We start from the raw sequence: 15,640 nt of genomic DNA, 5'->3' as shown, positions 1-15,640 counted from the left end.
GTGGGATTAAACTATTTCCTGATTTCAAAAATAATATGTTCTCATTGCAGAAAGCATGGAAAACTAAATCAATAAAAAAAGACAATCACCCATGACCTACCACTGGGAGATAACCCCTGTTGATATTTAGATTTCTTAGAGCATATATACACATTTTTAAAAATCCAATATGGGATCATAATGGAGACATACTGTTTTGGAGTCTGCTTTTTTTCCCCCACTAAGCAATATATCATGAATGTTTTTACATGTTATGAGATTTTTGCCATTTTTATTGACTGCAGAATTACGTTTTTGATAGCTTATTCTGGCAACAGTATGGAAGATGAATTTGAGATTCTGGCAAGATTGAGCTCCTGCAGGGATCTGAGTCATGAAGCTGTTGCAATAAATCAGGCTGGTGATGATAAGGCCTAAAGCACAGCACTGGAACAGGTGGCGTCGAAGCAGACGTGAGAACTCTTTGGATCAAAAAATTTGATTGATTACGCATGGGAGGTGCGCTTTCTTGATGGGGGTGGTATTTTAAGGTTTTGAATGTTGAATTGTTAAGAGAATGGTAAATTATGTTTGGGAGATGTTGAACTGTAGAGATCCGTGGGATGTGCAAGCAGAGAGATCTAAGGCAAACTTACGAATCTAAAGCTTGAATCGGTGGGTGGGGTTCCAGATCGACAGGTTCATATTTAGGAGTTAAGTGGCTATTAAAACCCTGAGAGTGGATTAAATCTTCCCAAGGGAGAGCACACAAAATGGCAAGGTTGATGGTGGGCAGCATAATTTACAGACAAGCCATGAAGAACACCAACGTATAAGCTGTAGGCAGAGGAACCAAGGAGAAGATGAAAGAACGATTAGAAAAAAAAAAAAAAAAAAGGTCAGCAGAGTGGAAGAGAACAGGAAAAGCTAACACCACAGAAACCAAACGGGTCGATGTTCAATAACAACCAGGTGGCCAGCTGAAGTTCAATAAGGCAAAGACTGTTAAAAGTGTCTGATGTGGCAATGTGCAGGCAAATTTGCTAGTCGTTTTTAGTGGAGTGTGGGGGAGAAGAGCATCTGGATAAGAAAAATTGAATAGTGATTAGGGATCCAAGATTGGAGAATTGAAATGTAGCCCAGTTTTTCAAGGAGTTGAGAGTCAAGGAATGGCCAACCCTTTGGAGGATGCAGGGTCATGGAAGGTGTGCTTTAGAAATCTATTTGGTCTTTGTCCAGGGCTCCTGGCACAGCTCCTAGAACCCTAGGAGTTTTCTGAGTGGTAGAAGTGTCTTTGTTTTTCATAATAAGCCCCTTCAGATCACAAGGGAGTTTATACTAATGAGGTGACTTAAGATGGGGCCCCATGATAGCCTCAGGATAGGGCTGGTCACCAGAAAGATCAAGGAATTAGGGAATGGGGTCACTTAGCGCCGCCCACTGACCTGGCAAGGGGAGAAGGTCCTGAGGATCGAGTGCAATAAAAACTCTTGAACCAGGAGATTTGTCAAACTTCCACGTTGGTGATCGCCTCTCCCTGGGGTGCACCAGTGGAGGGGGTGGGAGCTCTGTCCTCCTTATCCCATATCTTGCCCTATATATCTCTTCCATCTGGCCGTTCCTGAGTTGTATGCTTAATGATAAGTTGGTAAATGCCAGTGAAGTGCTTCCCTGAGTTCTGAGAGCTATTCTGGCAAATTACCAAGCCCCATAAGGGCGTCATGAGAACTGCAATTTATAGACAATTGGTCAGAAGCAGAGGAAACAACCTGGACTTGCCAAGGGTATCTGAAGTCAGGCCAGTCTGGTGGGACTAAGCCCTCATCAAGATGGAGTCCTGTGGGATCTGATGGCGACTCTGCTTGGATAGCGTCAGAATGGAATTGCATTGTTGGATGCCCAGCTGGTGTCCACAGAGAATTGGAGAAATGCTCGGTGTGGGGAAAATCCCATACATTTGGTGGCCGGAAGTGCAAGTGTGGTAATAACAGAGAGGAGAGGAGGCAATCTAGTTTTTCCTTCAGAAGGGTTTCCAGAAGCCACCCTCTTTTGTTTTTAGCCTGGAAGGGACTTCTGTACTAATGTAAAGCAATGCCTGGGCAGCAGAGGAGGAAAGACTGATGATTGTCAGGGGCGGGATGTTCCTGGGGTGCAGCGTCTGACATGGGCACCACGGGCAAGACTAGCTTTGGGGTGGAATGGGACCAGGCCAGTTCACCTCATCCTCCTGGACCAATAAAGGCAGGAGGTGAGAAGATTTTGGATGTAGAGACTTCGGGGACAGAAGGTGAGGGAATTCAGCATGGCTACAATTTCTTCTTGAGAGTAAGGGGGGAAGCAACTGAGGAGAGAAGTGAGAGTTCTGATGAGTCTCAGAGCAACATGAAGGCACAGCCAAGTCAAGGCAGTGGATGTCTAGCGGCACCTGGTACAACGACTGGAATCACTGCCGCCTCGAGCATCCCTGTACACACCTATCTACACAGGTGCGCATGCTTCTGAAGGTCCAAAGCTCAGAAATGCCACTTCTGGGTCCAAAGGCACAGGCATCTGAGGTTGGAAAGGCACAGCCGAACCTGCCTGTGCTGTGGCCGGTCGTGGGTATTAATAAACCCTTTGGTCTGGGCCGATTTGAAAGATGCAAACATTCTGTTGTTTTATTGCACTTCTGTAATCTTTAGCCAGCTTAAATCTCTGTGTGTGTGTTTATTGGCCACTTGTGTTCCTTTTTGTCTGATTTGACTGTTTATATTGTTGCTGGTGTTCCAACTGGGGTGTTTGAGGCAAATCTTTTTTAGTGACATGATTGAACATTAATTGGAGCATCTCCTTGAAGTCATCTCCCCTGACATGGGCTCCGGGGACCATCCAATCCTGCTTCCACCTAGAACCTCAGTCGGATGAGCCACGACGGTCTGTCTCATCATGCCCAGGGTGGCTTCACTCCTCTTCCTACTCAGTCTGGACCCACCATGGTCCAAACTGGTGTAAAGTCATTCCTAGTGATGAAGTTTTGGGGTGGTGGTGGGGTGGTCTAGAGCCGATGGCCAAAAAAGAATTCTTGGACGTCTTTGGTAGAAAAAGGTGATTTTACTAAAGCACGGGGACAGGACCCGTGGGCAGGAAGAGTTGCACTGCAAGTGCGGGGAGTGATGTTTTATGGAGTCCGGGGAGACACAGTCAAGGAGGAGTTTCCAAAGAGACTTTCACAAGCTAAAGATTTAACTGGAGGCCTAGCTACTGTCAGGCTAAGGTTGTTTTTCCCTCCAGTAAAGCATTAACGTTAAGACAGTAGGGATTTCCTGGACTTTGGGCCATTGATGGGATTGCCTTTTTCTTGTAAACTGGCGGAGACTCTCATTTGTGTTTTTGTCCTTTCCTGTTTTGGGGTAGCCGGAGTGTCCAAGGAATATCATACATGTCCCACTCGGGGTGGGGTGGGAGTTGTTCGCCTGTACTTTGCCCTCAGCTTGCCCCACACTCCCTCATCACTAGCACTCTTAATTTCGCTGCTTGCTCTCTTGCTGTCTCATCCGTCCATTTATCTATTCATCCACTGCGTGTTATTGAACACCTACTGTGTTTTCAGCACTATCTCTACTTAGCCCAACCTTGAATGAACCTAACCTTTATCCTTCTCTCATTCTACACCTATATTATAGGCTATCACTGGAAAAAAAAAATTCAAAGTTGTACATATTGGTACCACAAACTTAAATAGGTAGGAAAAACTGTAAGCAATGCCTCCATCTGTTCCTGGCCAGCTCCCTTTTATATGCTACAGGGAAGAGGCTCTCAATTTTGATCACACTGTAACATTCCTGACCCTATTCTGCTCTCAGTCATTCTCAGCCCATTCTTCTGCTACTATTGTAGAAAGAGGCAAAATGGTGCAATGGTCACAGGGGCCTGGAGTTGTGTTTCCGGGGCCAGAGCAAAGGTGAAAACTGGCGCTCACCTTTGAACATTCTTGACTTACCTTGGAGGAGATGTGCTCAAGCTCACAAAATCCTAGCGATCTAGGGGCGCCTGGGTGGCTCAGTCGGTTAAGCGACCGACTTTGGCTCAGGTCACGATCTCGCGGTCTGTGGGTTCGAGCCCCGCGTCGGGCTCTGGGCTGATGGCCCAGAGCCTGGAGCCTGCTTCCGATTCTGTGTCTCCCTCTCTCTCTGCTCCTCCCCTGTTCATGCTCTGTCTCTCACTGTCTCAAAAATAAATAAAAACGTTAAAAAAAATAAAAAAAAAATCCTAGAGATCTAGATACATCACGCCTATGAATTTCCTTCTGCCATTCATTCCGCAATTGAGGACATTCCGGAAGAGGATCAGCCCAGGGGAGTGCCAGGACAACCATGTCCAGACAGACTTCCTTCTGGGCTGTCACCTGCTTGGAGGGACTGAGCAAGGAATCAGCCACATGGAATCATACTGCTGGCGAATTCTTAAGGAAGCATAAACCCACCTTTCTAAATCTGGTATGGAGGGCTACCGTGTCCCAGTATCATTTTGTTAGCCTCCCACTGGGCATGAATCAAGTGGGTACCATGGTTAGTTGTAACGCTGTCCTGACCTGTTTCTCAGCCTTGGACACTGCCTTTGATCCATCAAAACAGGCAACTAAAAATGAGCAGCTGCAGCATCTGCGCAGGATAAACATGAAACACCACCAAGCTTATGAGAGCCCCCAGCACTTCAAGTTCAAAGTTCCAGTTCACCACTTCCTGCTGCTGTGATCTTTCGCACATTTCTTCAACTGGGGTTCAATATCCCCCTTTGTAAAATGGAAGTAGTAGTTATTGTGAATTTTAAAGCTTTCTTTATTTATCTTGAGAGAGAGAGAGAGACAGAGCGAGTGGGGGAGAGGCAGAGAGAGAGGGAGAGAGGGAGAATCTCAGGGGGTTCTGCACTGTCAACGCAGAACCCAGTGTGGGGCTCCAAGTCATGGACCATGAGATCATGACCTGAGCCAAGATCAAGAGTTGGATGCTTAACTGACTGAGCCACCCAGGTGCCCCTATTATGAATTTTAAAGATATTGCATGTAAAACACTCAGCTAGTGCCTAGTACATAAATTAAAAGTAATTTATTCTTATTTCACAGGAAAAAAAAAAAACAGAGAAAACAAGAGTCTCTGTTCCCTAAACAAAAAAAATTTTTCCTTGCCCCCTGTCTGGTCTACCTTCTCTGTTTACCAAGAAACCTGAGACAGTGTCCCCACTCACTGTTCCATGTGTTCACCTCTGGATCCCCTGACTTGTGCCCCATTACTTTCTGAGTCTGTTTTCACCATCCTCACTCAGCCTCCTAAATAAGAAACCAAAGGCCAATTTTCTTCCTCGTTACCTGGCAGCTCGTGTCCCCATTTGTTTAAAATACCTTCTTCCTTTGCCTTTGGAGGCACTATTCTCTCCCATCTTGCTTACCATTTCCCTCCTCTCACCCCTTTGCTGCTTCTTATTCTTCTGCCCATTGCCTAACCTGACACTTTGGGCTGGATAAGTCTTAGTTGTGAGGAGATATCATGCGCATTGTAGAAGGCTTAATAGCATCCCTGACCTCTCGTCTCCCATCCCCACGCCCCCCCTCCCCAGTTGCGACAACCAAAAATGCCTCCAGACATTGCCAACTGTACCCTGGTGAGCAAAATTATCCCTAGTTGGGAACCACTGCCCCTAGTGATGGAATTCCCAGAATTCCTTCCTCCACACATCCCTTCTGTGTGTGGTCTCATTCATTTCTGTTGCCTCAACTGCCATGCTCATGGCGACCATGATACCCACCTTTCATTTTCCCAGCACCTGCCTTTTTTTCCTGGGTTATAGGCTCAGAGTGCCTATTGCTTCCTTGGTCCACCCATCTGGATTCTAGAAGCTAGCTCAACTTTTACAGGTACAGGAGGGAACTCCCCTCCTCCACAGCCCTGGATTAGTTGGCCCCATGTTTGCAGTCTTCACAAAAGCTATCACCATCCACCCTATCCAAAGCCACCAACTGTGACACCACCGTTGACTGTCTCTCACTGTCCCTTTCTATAGTCACTAAATCCTAAAGATTCCTCCTTGACCATCTCTGAAATCTGGTGTCTCTTCTAGAGCTCCCACTATCACTGCCTTATAACACTTGTTACATCCTCCCCTCTGGTTTCCCTGCTTCCAGACCCACTCAGACCTTTCCTTCATACATCCCGGACTTGCATTTTTATAAATCAAACCACTTCCTGGTATAGAAATATGCTCTAGTTCCCTGATGCTCAGTGCTTCAAATTTCAAAGGGTTATGCATACACGGGCGAGCTCTCCCTCCTTCCTGGCAGCTCTGTCTGGGCTGTCCTCACACTTGCCACCTAGTGCCCCAAGGCACCAACTTGGCCTTGCCAGCAGATGCTGAGGTTCTGTCCTTTATACCACATTGCTCTGTATTCAAACGATTCATGAGTTTATGGGTTTGTGCGCCCCACCGGACCTGTTGCTCCTGGGAGTGTAATCATCTCTGTATCCCACCACCTGGACCCTCGGCATCTCTATGGTCTGTGGGGTTTTAAGAGCGCAGGGTCTTTGTCATGTCTCTTGGTCTCTCAGTTTCTCTCTGCCTCTCTTTCCATCCATCCATCTCCCTCTTCTGCTCTCTGCCCCCACTCCAGGCAGAGCCCCTTGCTTTTTCTTACACCACTGACCACTTAATGCTCACTTTTTCCTTGAACCTCACACTTCAAGAGTTAAAGCGTTTTGCAAGTTTTGCACTGGCTACTAATTTCACTTACATTGTGTTGCTGTTTAGGACTGATCTTTAACCCTCACTTTGGTTCTTCATGGTAGAAACATATCTTTTGCGAAAATTAATAAAAGAAAACCTCATTTAGAATGGAATCAGAGGGCCGGCAGGGGGACCTCTCATGCCCAGCACTGGCGTTCTTCTTCTTCTTCTTCTTCTTCTTCTTTTAAATGTTTATTTATTTTGAGAGAGAGCGAGAGAGCACAAACATGGTGCACACACACATGCAAATGGGAGGGGGGCAGAGAGAGGGGGAGACCGAGAATCCCAAGCGGTCTCTGCACTGTCAGCACAGAGCCCGATCTCAGGAACTGTGAGATCATGACCAGAGCTGAAATCAAGAGTCATAGGCTTAACCAACTAAGCCACCCAGGCGCCCTACTCAGCACTAGTTTTCAATGACAGACCCAATAAGAAGAGAGGGACCTTGTTAGTCCATATACCTTACTATCCCAGCAGCAGGAAGGGAGTTTTCTCTATCCCCCCCCTCCTGCAAAAGCCCAATGAGAGTCACAGCTCAGCCAACGAGAAGCTCCTATACTTCAAACTCCTGGTTTATTCCAATGGGCTTACAGTTTATAACAGCCCCTCCCAGCCTCCCCTCTTTCCTCTATAAAAGCGGTCTCTCTGTTCTCCAGAATTGCCTATGGTTTTGCCTCAGCAGGTTTCTTTCCCTGCTTTTCCCAATGAACCCATTTTTGCTGGTAAAAGAACTGGCAATTTTCTTTTTAAGGTTACATTTTGAATAATTGCTCTTTGATCTTTTCTTAGCTTTAATAGTATTTCTAATACTCTTGTGTTTATAGCTAAACTCATTATGTTCTAATTGACACACTCTTAAAAAGATGAGTTTTACCCAATGGTGGAAAACTTTCTCTTTTACCAATGTAATCTTTCTATCCTAACTGCAGAGAGTGGGAAGCCCCCTTTTCATCGTCTTGACTTAATTGGGTCAGTTTTAAGAAGCGAAAGGAATAATTCTAATTCATGGTCTCCCTCCCTTGGCTCTAAACTGATGGGAAACCCTTCAATCAAATATCCAATGGCAGTTCTACACTTTGCTTAGTCCCTCATCTATGGACTTGGAGTGAAAATCTCACTTAATGAAGATAGCTGTGAGCATTAACTATAGAGTTAGGAGAGGAGACAAAGCACATTTTCAGGTTAAAATGCTGAGCAAAATTTACGGAGTGGGGGGATAGTAAATAAAATAGGCCAAAGAAGCCCTTGAGAAATGTCATTCTATTTCCAGAAAATTTTAAAAGTTTGGTTAATGGTTCTGGAGTTCTGACCTTCACATTCGTTCTTTCTTTTTTTTTCTTTTTTCTTTTTTCTTTTTTTTTTTAATAGAATAAGCTTAGGTGAAAATATAAAGCAATTTTCTTTGCCCAGAAAAAAGCCTCCAATATACAATGTTCCTTTTAGGTATTTGCATGTTACGTATCAAGGGAAAACTCCATGTGCTAACGTTTAGAAAATACGCATTTCCCTTAAATTAATCTGCTACTTTGCAGGTATTCCTTTCGCCTTGGTAACGTTCTAAATAAGTATGCTACCTCCGACTTACTCAAATATTTCAGCTGTCATAAAAAAAGAATGGTGAACCACACAGCTAAAATAAAATCAGTTTAAAATTCTCAGGAGTTGAAATTATGGTTGCTTAAGTTAATGGACTAATCAAACCATAGTTTTAGATGATGTTTCCGCAATATTCTAATTACTACAATCTGATTTTCTTTAGTCATTGTGAAGGTCAAAACTGAAAGCCTGATTCAAAAAGGAAATTAAAAGTTAAGAATAAAAGACAAGGAAGACATTTTTATCCCCAACATATGTCATGATAGATTATTAAGTTGACCTTGTAAAGCTAAAGAAAAGATTTTGCTGTAAATCACATTGGAGTTGACTCTAAGATACGGAAACTGCATTCCACATTTTCTTGAAACAATATAATTTTCTTTAATTGTGTTATGTTTCTTTAAGAAAGGTGATTTGTTCTATATTAAATAAACAAAAAATAACATCTATGCATGTTTTGTTTTTTATGCCTTTGTAAGGCTTTCATGTGAGTAAAAGCAGAAGTAGGGGGAAAAATCCTTTGTCAGACCATATATACTGATTTGGTGATTCCAAAAATATAGTCCTTGTATACACAGAACAAACCTTAGCAACAGATGGACAAAGGGGCTACTTAGACTGATTATGGATTTTGGCAAAAGCTTCTCTAGTCTTACAAAATATATCTCTAAGTCACATTCTGACACTGAAAATTCCATTAATAAGGAACAAAACTCTTCAATCTTTGGTGAAAAATAGCATTGTATTTAGAAATTTCTAGGATCTGTAAGATAAGACTAATATTCATCTTTTTAAAACTGTTTATTATGAAAAATTTTGGACATATAGAAAATATAGAAAAAGTGAAAGAAATATTTCTCCTCCTGCCTTCAACAACTGTCAACACTTTGCTATATTGATTTTATTTGTGTGTGTTTGTGTGTGTGTGTGTGTGTGTGTTAACACATTAGAAAGTGAGACATCATGATGCTTTAACCCCAAATACTTCAGCATAAATCTCCAAAAAGAAACCATAGCATTTTCCTACATAATGGCAATATATCATTTCATACCTAAGAAAATTAACAGTTATTTCTTAATATACATATTTAAATTTCTCCATGTTTCTCTAAGAATTAACAGAATATGCACCCTCCCCCCCAAATGCGCCACTTAGGCATACATAAGGATTATTTTGAGCTGAAGGCAATTGAGAAGAAGCAGATACAAGAAAACTCTGCCTTCCCCGTTTGCCTAAAAGCCGGCATAAATTGGAAAAGATGCCCCCCTCCCTTCTTACCAGGAAGGACAGAAGGTAATCACCAAAGACGACAGTACATCCTGATCAGCCCACACATGGCGCCAGAGGAATCTATGTAACAAACTTTACTAACTGAACTTATCTGCCATCAGTTTCCCATACATTTACCTTCCCACAATTTGCTGCCCTAGAAACTTGATCTTTTCTCTTTGTCTTGTCACTACTCTACAAATTTATTGTTCGTTTGCTAAGATGCTGTGTAAGCCCAAGTTCTCACCGTCCCCCTGAGTTACTCATCACTGGGTACTCCCACGTGTGTGCCCACACAATGTGCAGGTTAATAAACCCGTGTTTGCCTTTCTCTTGTTAATCTGTCTTTTATTCGTCTAATCTCTAGGGCAAAATTCGGTGCTGAGTGAGGTCAAGAAGACCATGTGCCTCAAAACCTAATGTCCCCAAAGTACGTGTGGGTCGTAGGTTTAAACAAACCACAATGTTTTGATAAAGCTGGTTTGATATGGGACAAGCACAGTGCAGTGTGACAGCTCTGGCCTGGAATGAGTTGTAGTCTTAACTCTGCCACCAAATAACTATGAGATACTGGCAATCATTAACCGCTTTCATTGACTGACACATGGGGTAGAGGCCATTGTCCCAGCCGATCTGAGGTCGTTCTGTAAATATTACAGAAACACCGATGGGATTGAATGTCAGAAGTTACTTCTTGTGGAGACGAGGAACAACACTTTGATTTTATTTCTGGCATTCCTTATGGGGCAAGCAGGGAGGCATCAGTCATACCCCCTTATCCAATCATTCAATCCTTGCTCAGAGGACAACATGCACAGTTCGAAGAGGGCACTTCTGTCTGGTGAGACAGGTTCCTTCCTGCCCGTCCAGGAGGATTTGTACACTGGACTGTGAATGGGAAAACACCAAGCACGAGTGATGCAGAGAAGCCACAGCCCCTTCTAAATCACATGCAGCTCTATGTGTTGGGGAAACCTGGGTGTAGCCAACTTTTCCTCTTGCTAATGATGGGAGAAGGCCGGCTATCTGAGAGGTGGGATCTGACGTCAGGACCCCGCTTTCTGCCCTGTAATTTAGGACAGCCCTGGAAATGGTGCCCAGAGAGCTCCAACTGCTGGACGGAGGAGAGCCGATCTGGTCATTTTATACCACGATCTTGTGTATCTTCACTGGCACAAAGGAACAGACTGATTTATTTCTTGTGTCTGTTTTGTTTTGTTTTGTTTTTTGTTTAAATTATCAGAGGACTTAAGAAACTCCTGTGCTAAGTTTATTTTGTCTTATTTCTTTGGGTGAATAATCAGGCTTTACCCCTCAATTGCTGGATAGGTGTGGAGTGGGGAGATGGGGTAGGGATGCTGGTCCCCTTCATCAAGAAAGAGAGGCAAGCAATTAAGCTGACAGCACTTAAAAATCACCCATGTCTCTGAAACTCAAGCTCTAGAATCCAAGTTTTCTGGCCTTGAGGGCATTGTGCAAAATCCACATGGTTAGTTAGGCATTTGTTTGATGGATGTGGGAGGATTGGATTAGAACATATGAAAAGCTTGGTAGGTTGTTCTTGAGTATAATTTACTTGATTGTTTTTGGCCTGGTAAGTACACCCAGAGGCTTTATACTGATGTATGTGATTCAACAAAAACAAAAAACAATAAGGTCTTTATAGATTTGTGGTTTAATGGCTTTGAATAAATTAACTTCTTTTGGATCAATTCAGCACACTGATGATATTTACAATCTATTAACTTTTTTACACTTCTCCCCCAAGTTGCCACTTTAATATATAACTTTGGAGAAATGGCTTTATATCCCTCAAGCAAAAGTATTACTTTCTACACACAGGAACTTCAAAATGCATAGACATGCCCATAAAAAAAGCATCTACAAGAAAAAGCTGAGCCCTAACCCCAGATTCCAGTTTCAGATTTCGACTCTCATACCAATTTTTAATTGAAACAGGGACTTTCTTAAAAAAATATCCAGAGCATTTGGTGCAAACTAAAGAATATGCTCTACTGGTCCCCAGTCAGTTCAGCACCAGATTAATTGTGCAGCTAGTATGGACTGAATTGTGTTTCTTCAGCCCCAGTTCATATGTTGAATCCCTTTTCCCCACTGTGACTGTATTTGGAAATAGGGCTTTTAGGAGATAATTAAAGTAAAAAAGCTCATAGGGTAGGGTCCTCCTCTGATAGAATTGGTGGCTTTATAAGAAGAAGACAGAGAGAGGTCTTTCTATGCACGTGCAGCAAAGAAAGAACACGTGAGCATGCAGAGAGGGAAGGCTGACATCTGCAAGCCAGAAAGACAGCTCTCACCAGGACCCTATCTGGCTGCCACCTTGATCTTGGACTTCACAGCCTCCAAACTGTGAGAGAATACATTTCTGCACCCATCTATGGTGCTTTCTTGCGGCAGTCCAAGCGAAGCAAGACAGTAACCTTAACCAAATTATAATGTCTCTGGGCCTCAGTTTTCTGATACGTAAAAATCTGTGGATCAGGTTAAATTAATCCTAAATTCTCTTCCATCCCTAGCATTCTGATCTGTGATTCTAACTGAAATTGTCTGGCTCCACAAGAGCACCACATTTGTATTAACAAAAAAAATTTTAATGGAGTTTTCCAATTTTCAGAATAGTTAGTTACAAAACGGTACAGAGAAGTGCCATATATCTCTAACTCAGATTCACCAACTTTTAATATTTTTCTCCATATACGTTTTCATATTCTCTCTCTGTATTTGTACACCTATTATTTATTTATTTTGCTGAACCACTTGAGGGTAGATTGCAGATATACCTCTTTATCCCTTTAGAGTTCAGGATGTATTCTCTAAAAACATGCATATTTTCTTACCTATGGTTCCCAACTCTAGGAAATTTAACACTGATAATAACACTTCTATGTAATCTACAGCTCATGTTCCAATGGTTCTTCAATGGTTCTGTTAATATCCCTTAAAGCATTTTCCCCTTCCAGCTGGGAATCCATCTGGGATCACCTACTGCTCCTTATCACACTGTTCTCATGTCTCCTTCTCCCCCTTCATCTGGAACAGTTCCTTTGGCTTGTCTTTCTTTTCGTGAGTGTAAGAGTTTTGTAAAGAATACAGGCCATTTACTAGAATGACCTTTATTTTGGATTCGTTCAATGTTGCCTCGTGATTAAGGTCAGGTTCTGCATTCCTGGTCGGACCACTATATAACGGATGTTGTATCCTTTCCAGAGAATCACATCAGGCAGCACGTGATATCTGAATGTCATTCATTGGTGATATTAATCTTTATGACTAGATCAAGGTGTTGTCCCATTTCTTCACCATTTATTTATATGGTTTCTATTTTTCTCCTTGCAACTATTATGCAATCTGTAGAGAGACACTTTGAGGCCATACAATGGTCCGACAGGCTTAGTAGTATCCACTCACGGTTCTTGACTGAGCCAGTCGTTACTATGATGCTTAGAAAATGGTGACGTCCATTGCCACCACTCCATCCACTTTAATCAGTTCGCACAAGTCACTTACCTGTAAACCAGAACCCTCAGTCCCCTCCCCTCTACTATTGTACTCATGGATTTTTATTTTATCCAAAAGGTAAATAATCTATTACTCTCCTTATTTATTTTGATGCTCTCATTGTATCAGATTTGGCCAGCGGGAGCCCCTTCAAACTGGCTCCTATGTCCTTTGGATACACTTCCATCTTTTTAACACTTTTGAGAAATGTTGATCCAAATCAGAGGCAAATCAAAATAAGTGCTTTTTTTGTGTGTGTGTGCTGTGGGGCCCTAGGAACGAAGCTAAGGACACATTATCAACTGACAGGAGCTCAAAAATGTATTAGATGTTGTAACTATGTACAACATATTCTCTTTAGTTGTATTATTCTTAGGTTTTCCAGTTAGTTGTAGTAATTAGTTTTCATAGTTATCATAGGTAATGAGACTGGATTGTCAAAATCCTAGGGCTAATTTGGAAGACAGGACTGCAGCCTACGCAAAGCTTCTTTTCAACATGGAGGTTTCTTCAACATCTTATCTTCATTTGAATGCCAACATCTTTATCATTTGTCCCTTACTGTGATGCGTGTGCACAGGTTTACACTTCACATTAGCTCTTGGCACTTGGTATCTGTGGAAGTTCTGACGGTTCTTCTCGCCTCTGCAATCTTGCTGAACAAAGCCAGATTTTCTCCCAAACTCGGTAATAATTGTCATTACTGCTATCAACACTAAGGCACTAGGCTGGAGGTTTTCAAACTTTCATAATATTCTTAGTGTCGCAGTAATTTTTTCCAATGCTCCCATGACAAAAGAAATGCTGAACAGTTCCTTTTATTAACCGTTCAGGCCCAAATAACTTAGTAAGTGTTTATGTCCACAAGCTTTGTAATTGTTTGGAAAAATTATATACAGAAGTTGAAAGAAAGTTGTATGTTTATTTCATCTGTAAAGAGCCATCACTACTTACCTGTGGGGTGTGTGCACCTGTTGGGTAGGGCACAATTTCTCAAGCCTTGAAGCAGCTTGGACATAACCATTTTTATTTCCTTTAACACATTTATTGTCACGGGCAATTGCTTTTTATCAGAACTGCTAAAAACCTAGCTTTGCAAAGTGATGTTGTCACTGAAAGCGATGTAGACTGATCTATTGCTGAAACTATGAGCTATTGAGTAGCTCGTGCGGTGTCCCAAAGATGTCCAGTTATCACTGTGTTTCCCTCAAAAGTGTAAAATATCCCGCACTACAGTACTGCAGGGTGCTTTGCCGCACAGTTGGGAAACTGTGACACTAAGCCCTGGAAACTTCCAGTTCCCTTGGTAAAACAGCGACAACAAATACTGAGCCGATGTTAAAAATCGTGTCACTAATGGTGTAACCAGTAGAGTTCGTTATGTAGTACCAAGCTGTGGCCCTTTTGCACACTTGATAAATTGGGGGATCACATTGTTTATTTTTCCAGGCGCTGGAGACTTTTAAAGAGTGAAAGAGGTACTAACTAACCATGACAAGGTTCTGGGACAACAGGTGCAAACAAGGACTGTGCTGGGCAAGCCGAGCTGTGCGGCCACCCAGTTCATCCTGACATGCATCACAACACTTAATATTCTGAGATGCGTCTTCACTCAACAAATGATCACCGCTACAACGTAGTTTCCATGATCGTGTAATTTGCGGAAGGATCTTATCGCATGGCATGGTGAAAACGTGAAATTTGATTGTTGTGCTCTTCTCTGTCCTATCCTTTTTCCTCCATCTCCCCTTAGACGCTGGACCTTCTTTCTCCACCCCCCCCCCCCCATCCCATCAACACTTACCTGCCACTTTCCTAGCCACCCAGGTTCAAGCCTTCACCTGTAATGTGCTGAAGAGAATGTGAAAGGTACCTACATTCATGGCACAAGAAAGCCCGTAAAAAATATTCTCTTTTCTCGTCTCTTTCTGTACGATCTGCACCAGGCAGGTGCTCCGAATTTCTTCTTCTTCCACTCTAAGCCCCACAAAGCCCTCACAGATCAACGTCCAACCCCAAGGTCTTTTGAGTCTCTTTTTCCTCCTTAGCTACAAGGTCTTTTAAATCTCAAGCTCTTCTCTTAGCTGCATTCGACACAACAAAGGAACTCAGAAAGCGACTCTGCACCTTAGAGATTACAAACGCTTCCAATATTCAATCTTTCATCCTTTTTTTCTTTCACGTTCGAATGCACTCATCCATGCATCTCTCAAGATTGCCTGTGAAGGTTCCACCTAATTTCAGAGCTCTAAAGGGCGGGCCAAAAGGGCGGTACGGTAATCATTAGGGCTTTTAGAAAATCACGAATTAATCGGAAAGAAAAAGTATATAAAACAATAGGATGTTTGGGCTTTGCAGAATGTCTGCGCCTGGCACGTAGCGGACGCCTCGGAAACATTTGTCTACGGGTGTAGGAGTAGCATTGATACTGGAAAATCGTCCCTAATGAGCTCGCCGAGCTCTTACGGAGCGCCCTCGGTGTGCCAGGCAGACTCCGTGCAGAGTGGTGGTATGTTCCCGGGG

Source organism: Acinonyx jubatus, chromosome A1 (genome assembly GCF_027475565.1).
Source record: "Acinonyx jubatus isolate Ajub_Pintada_27869175 chromosome A1, VMU_Ajub_asm_v1.0, whole genome shotgun sequence".
In the NCBI taxonomy this organism is placed as follows: Eukaryota; Metazoa; Chordata; class Mammalia; order Carnivora; family Felidae; genus Acinonyx; species Acinonyx jubatus.
Note: the sequence above shows the minus strand (reverse complement) of the source record.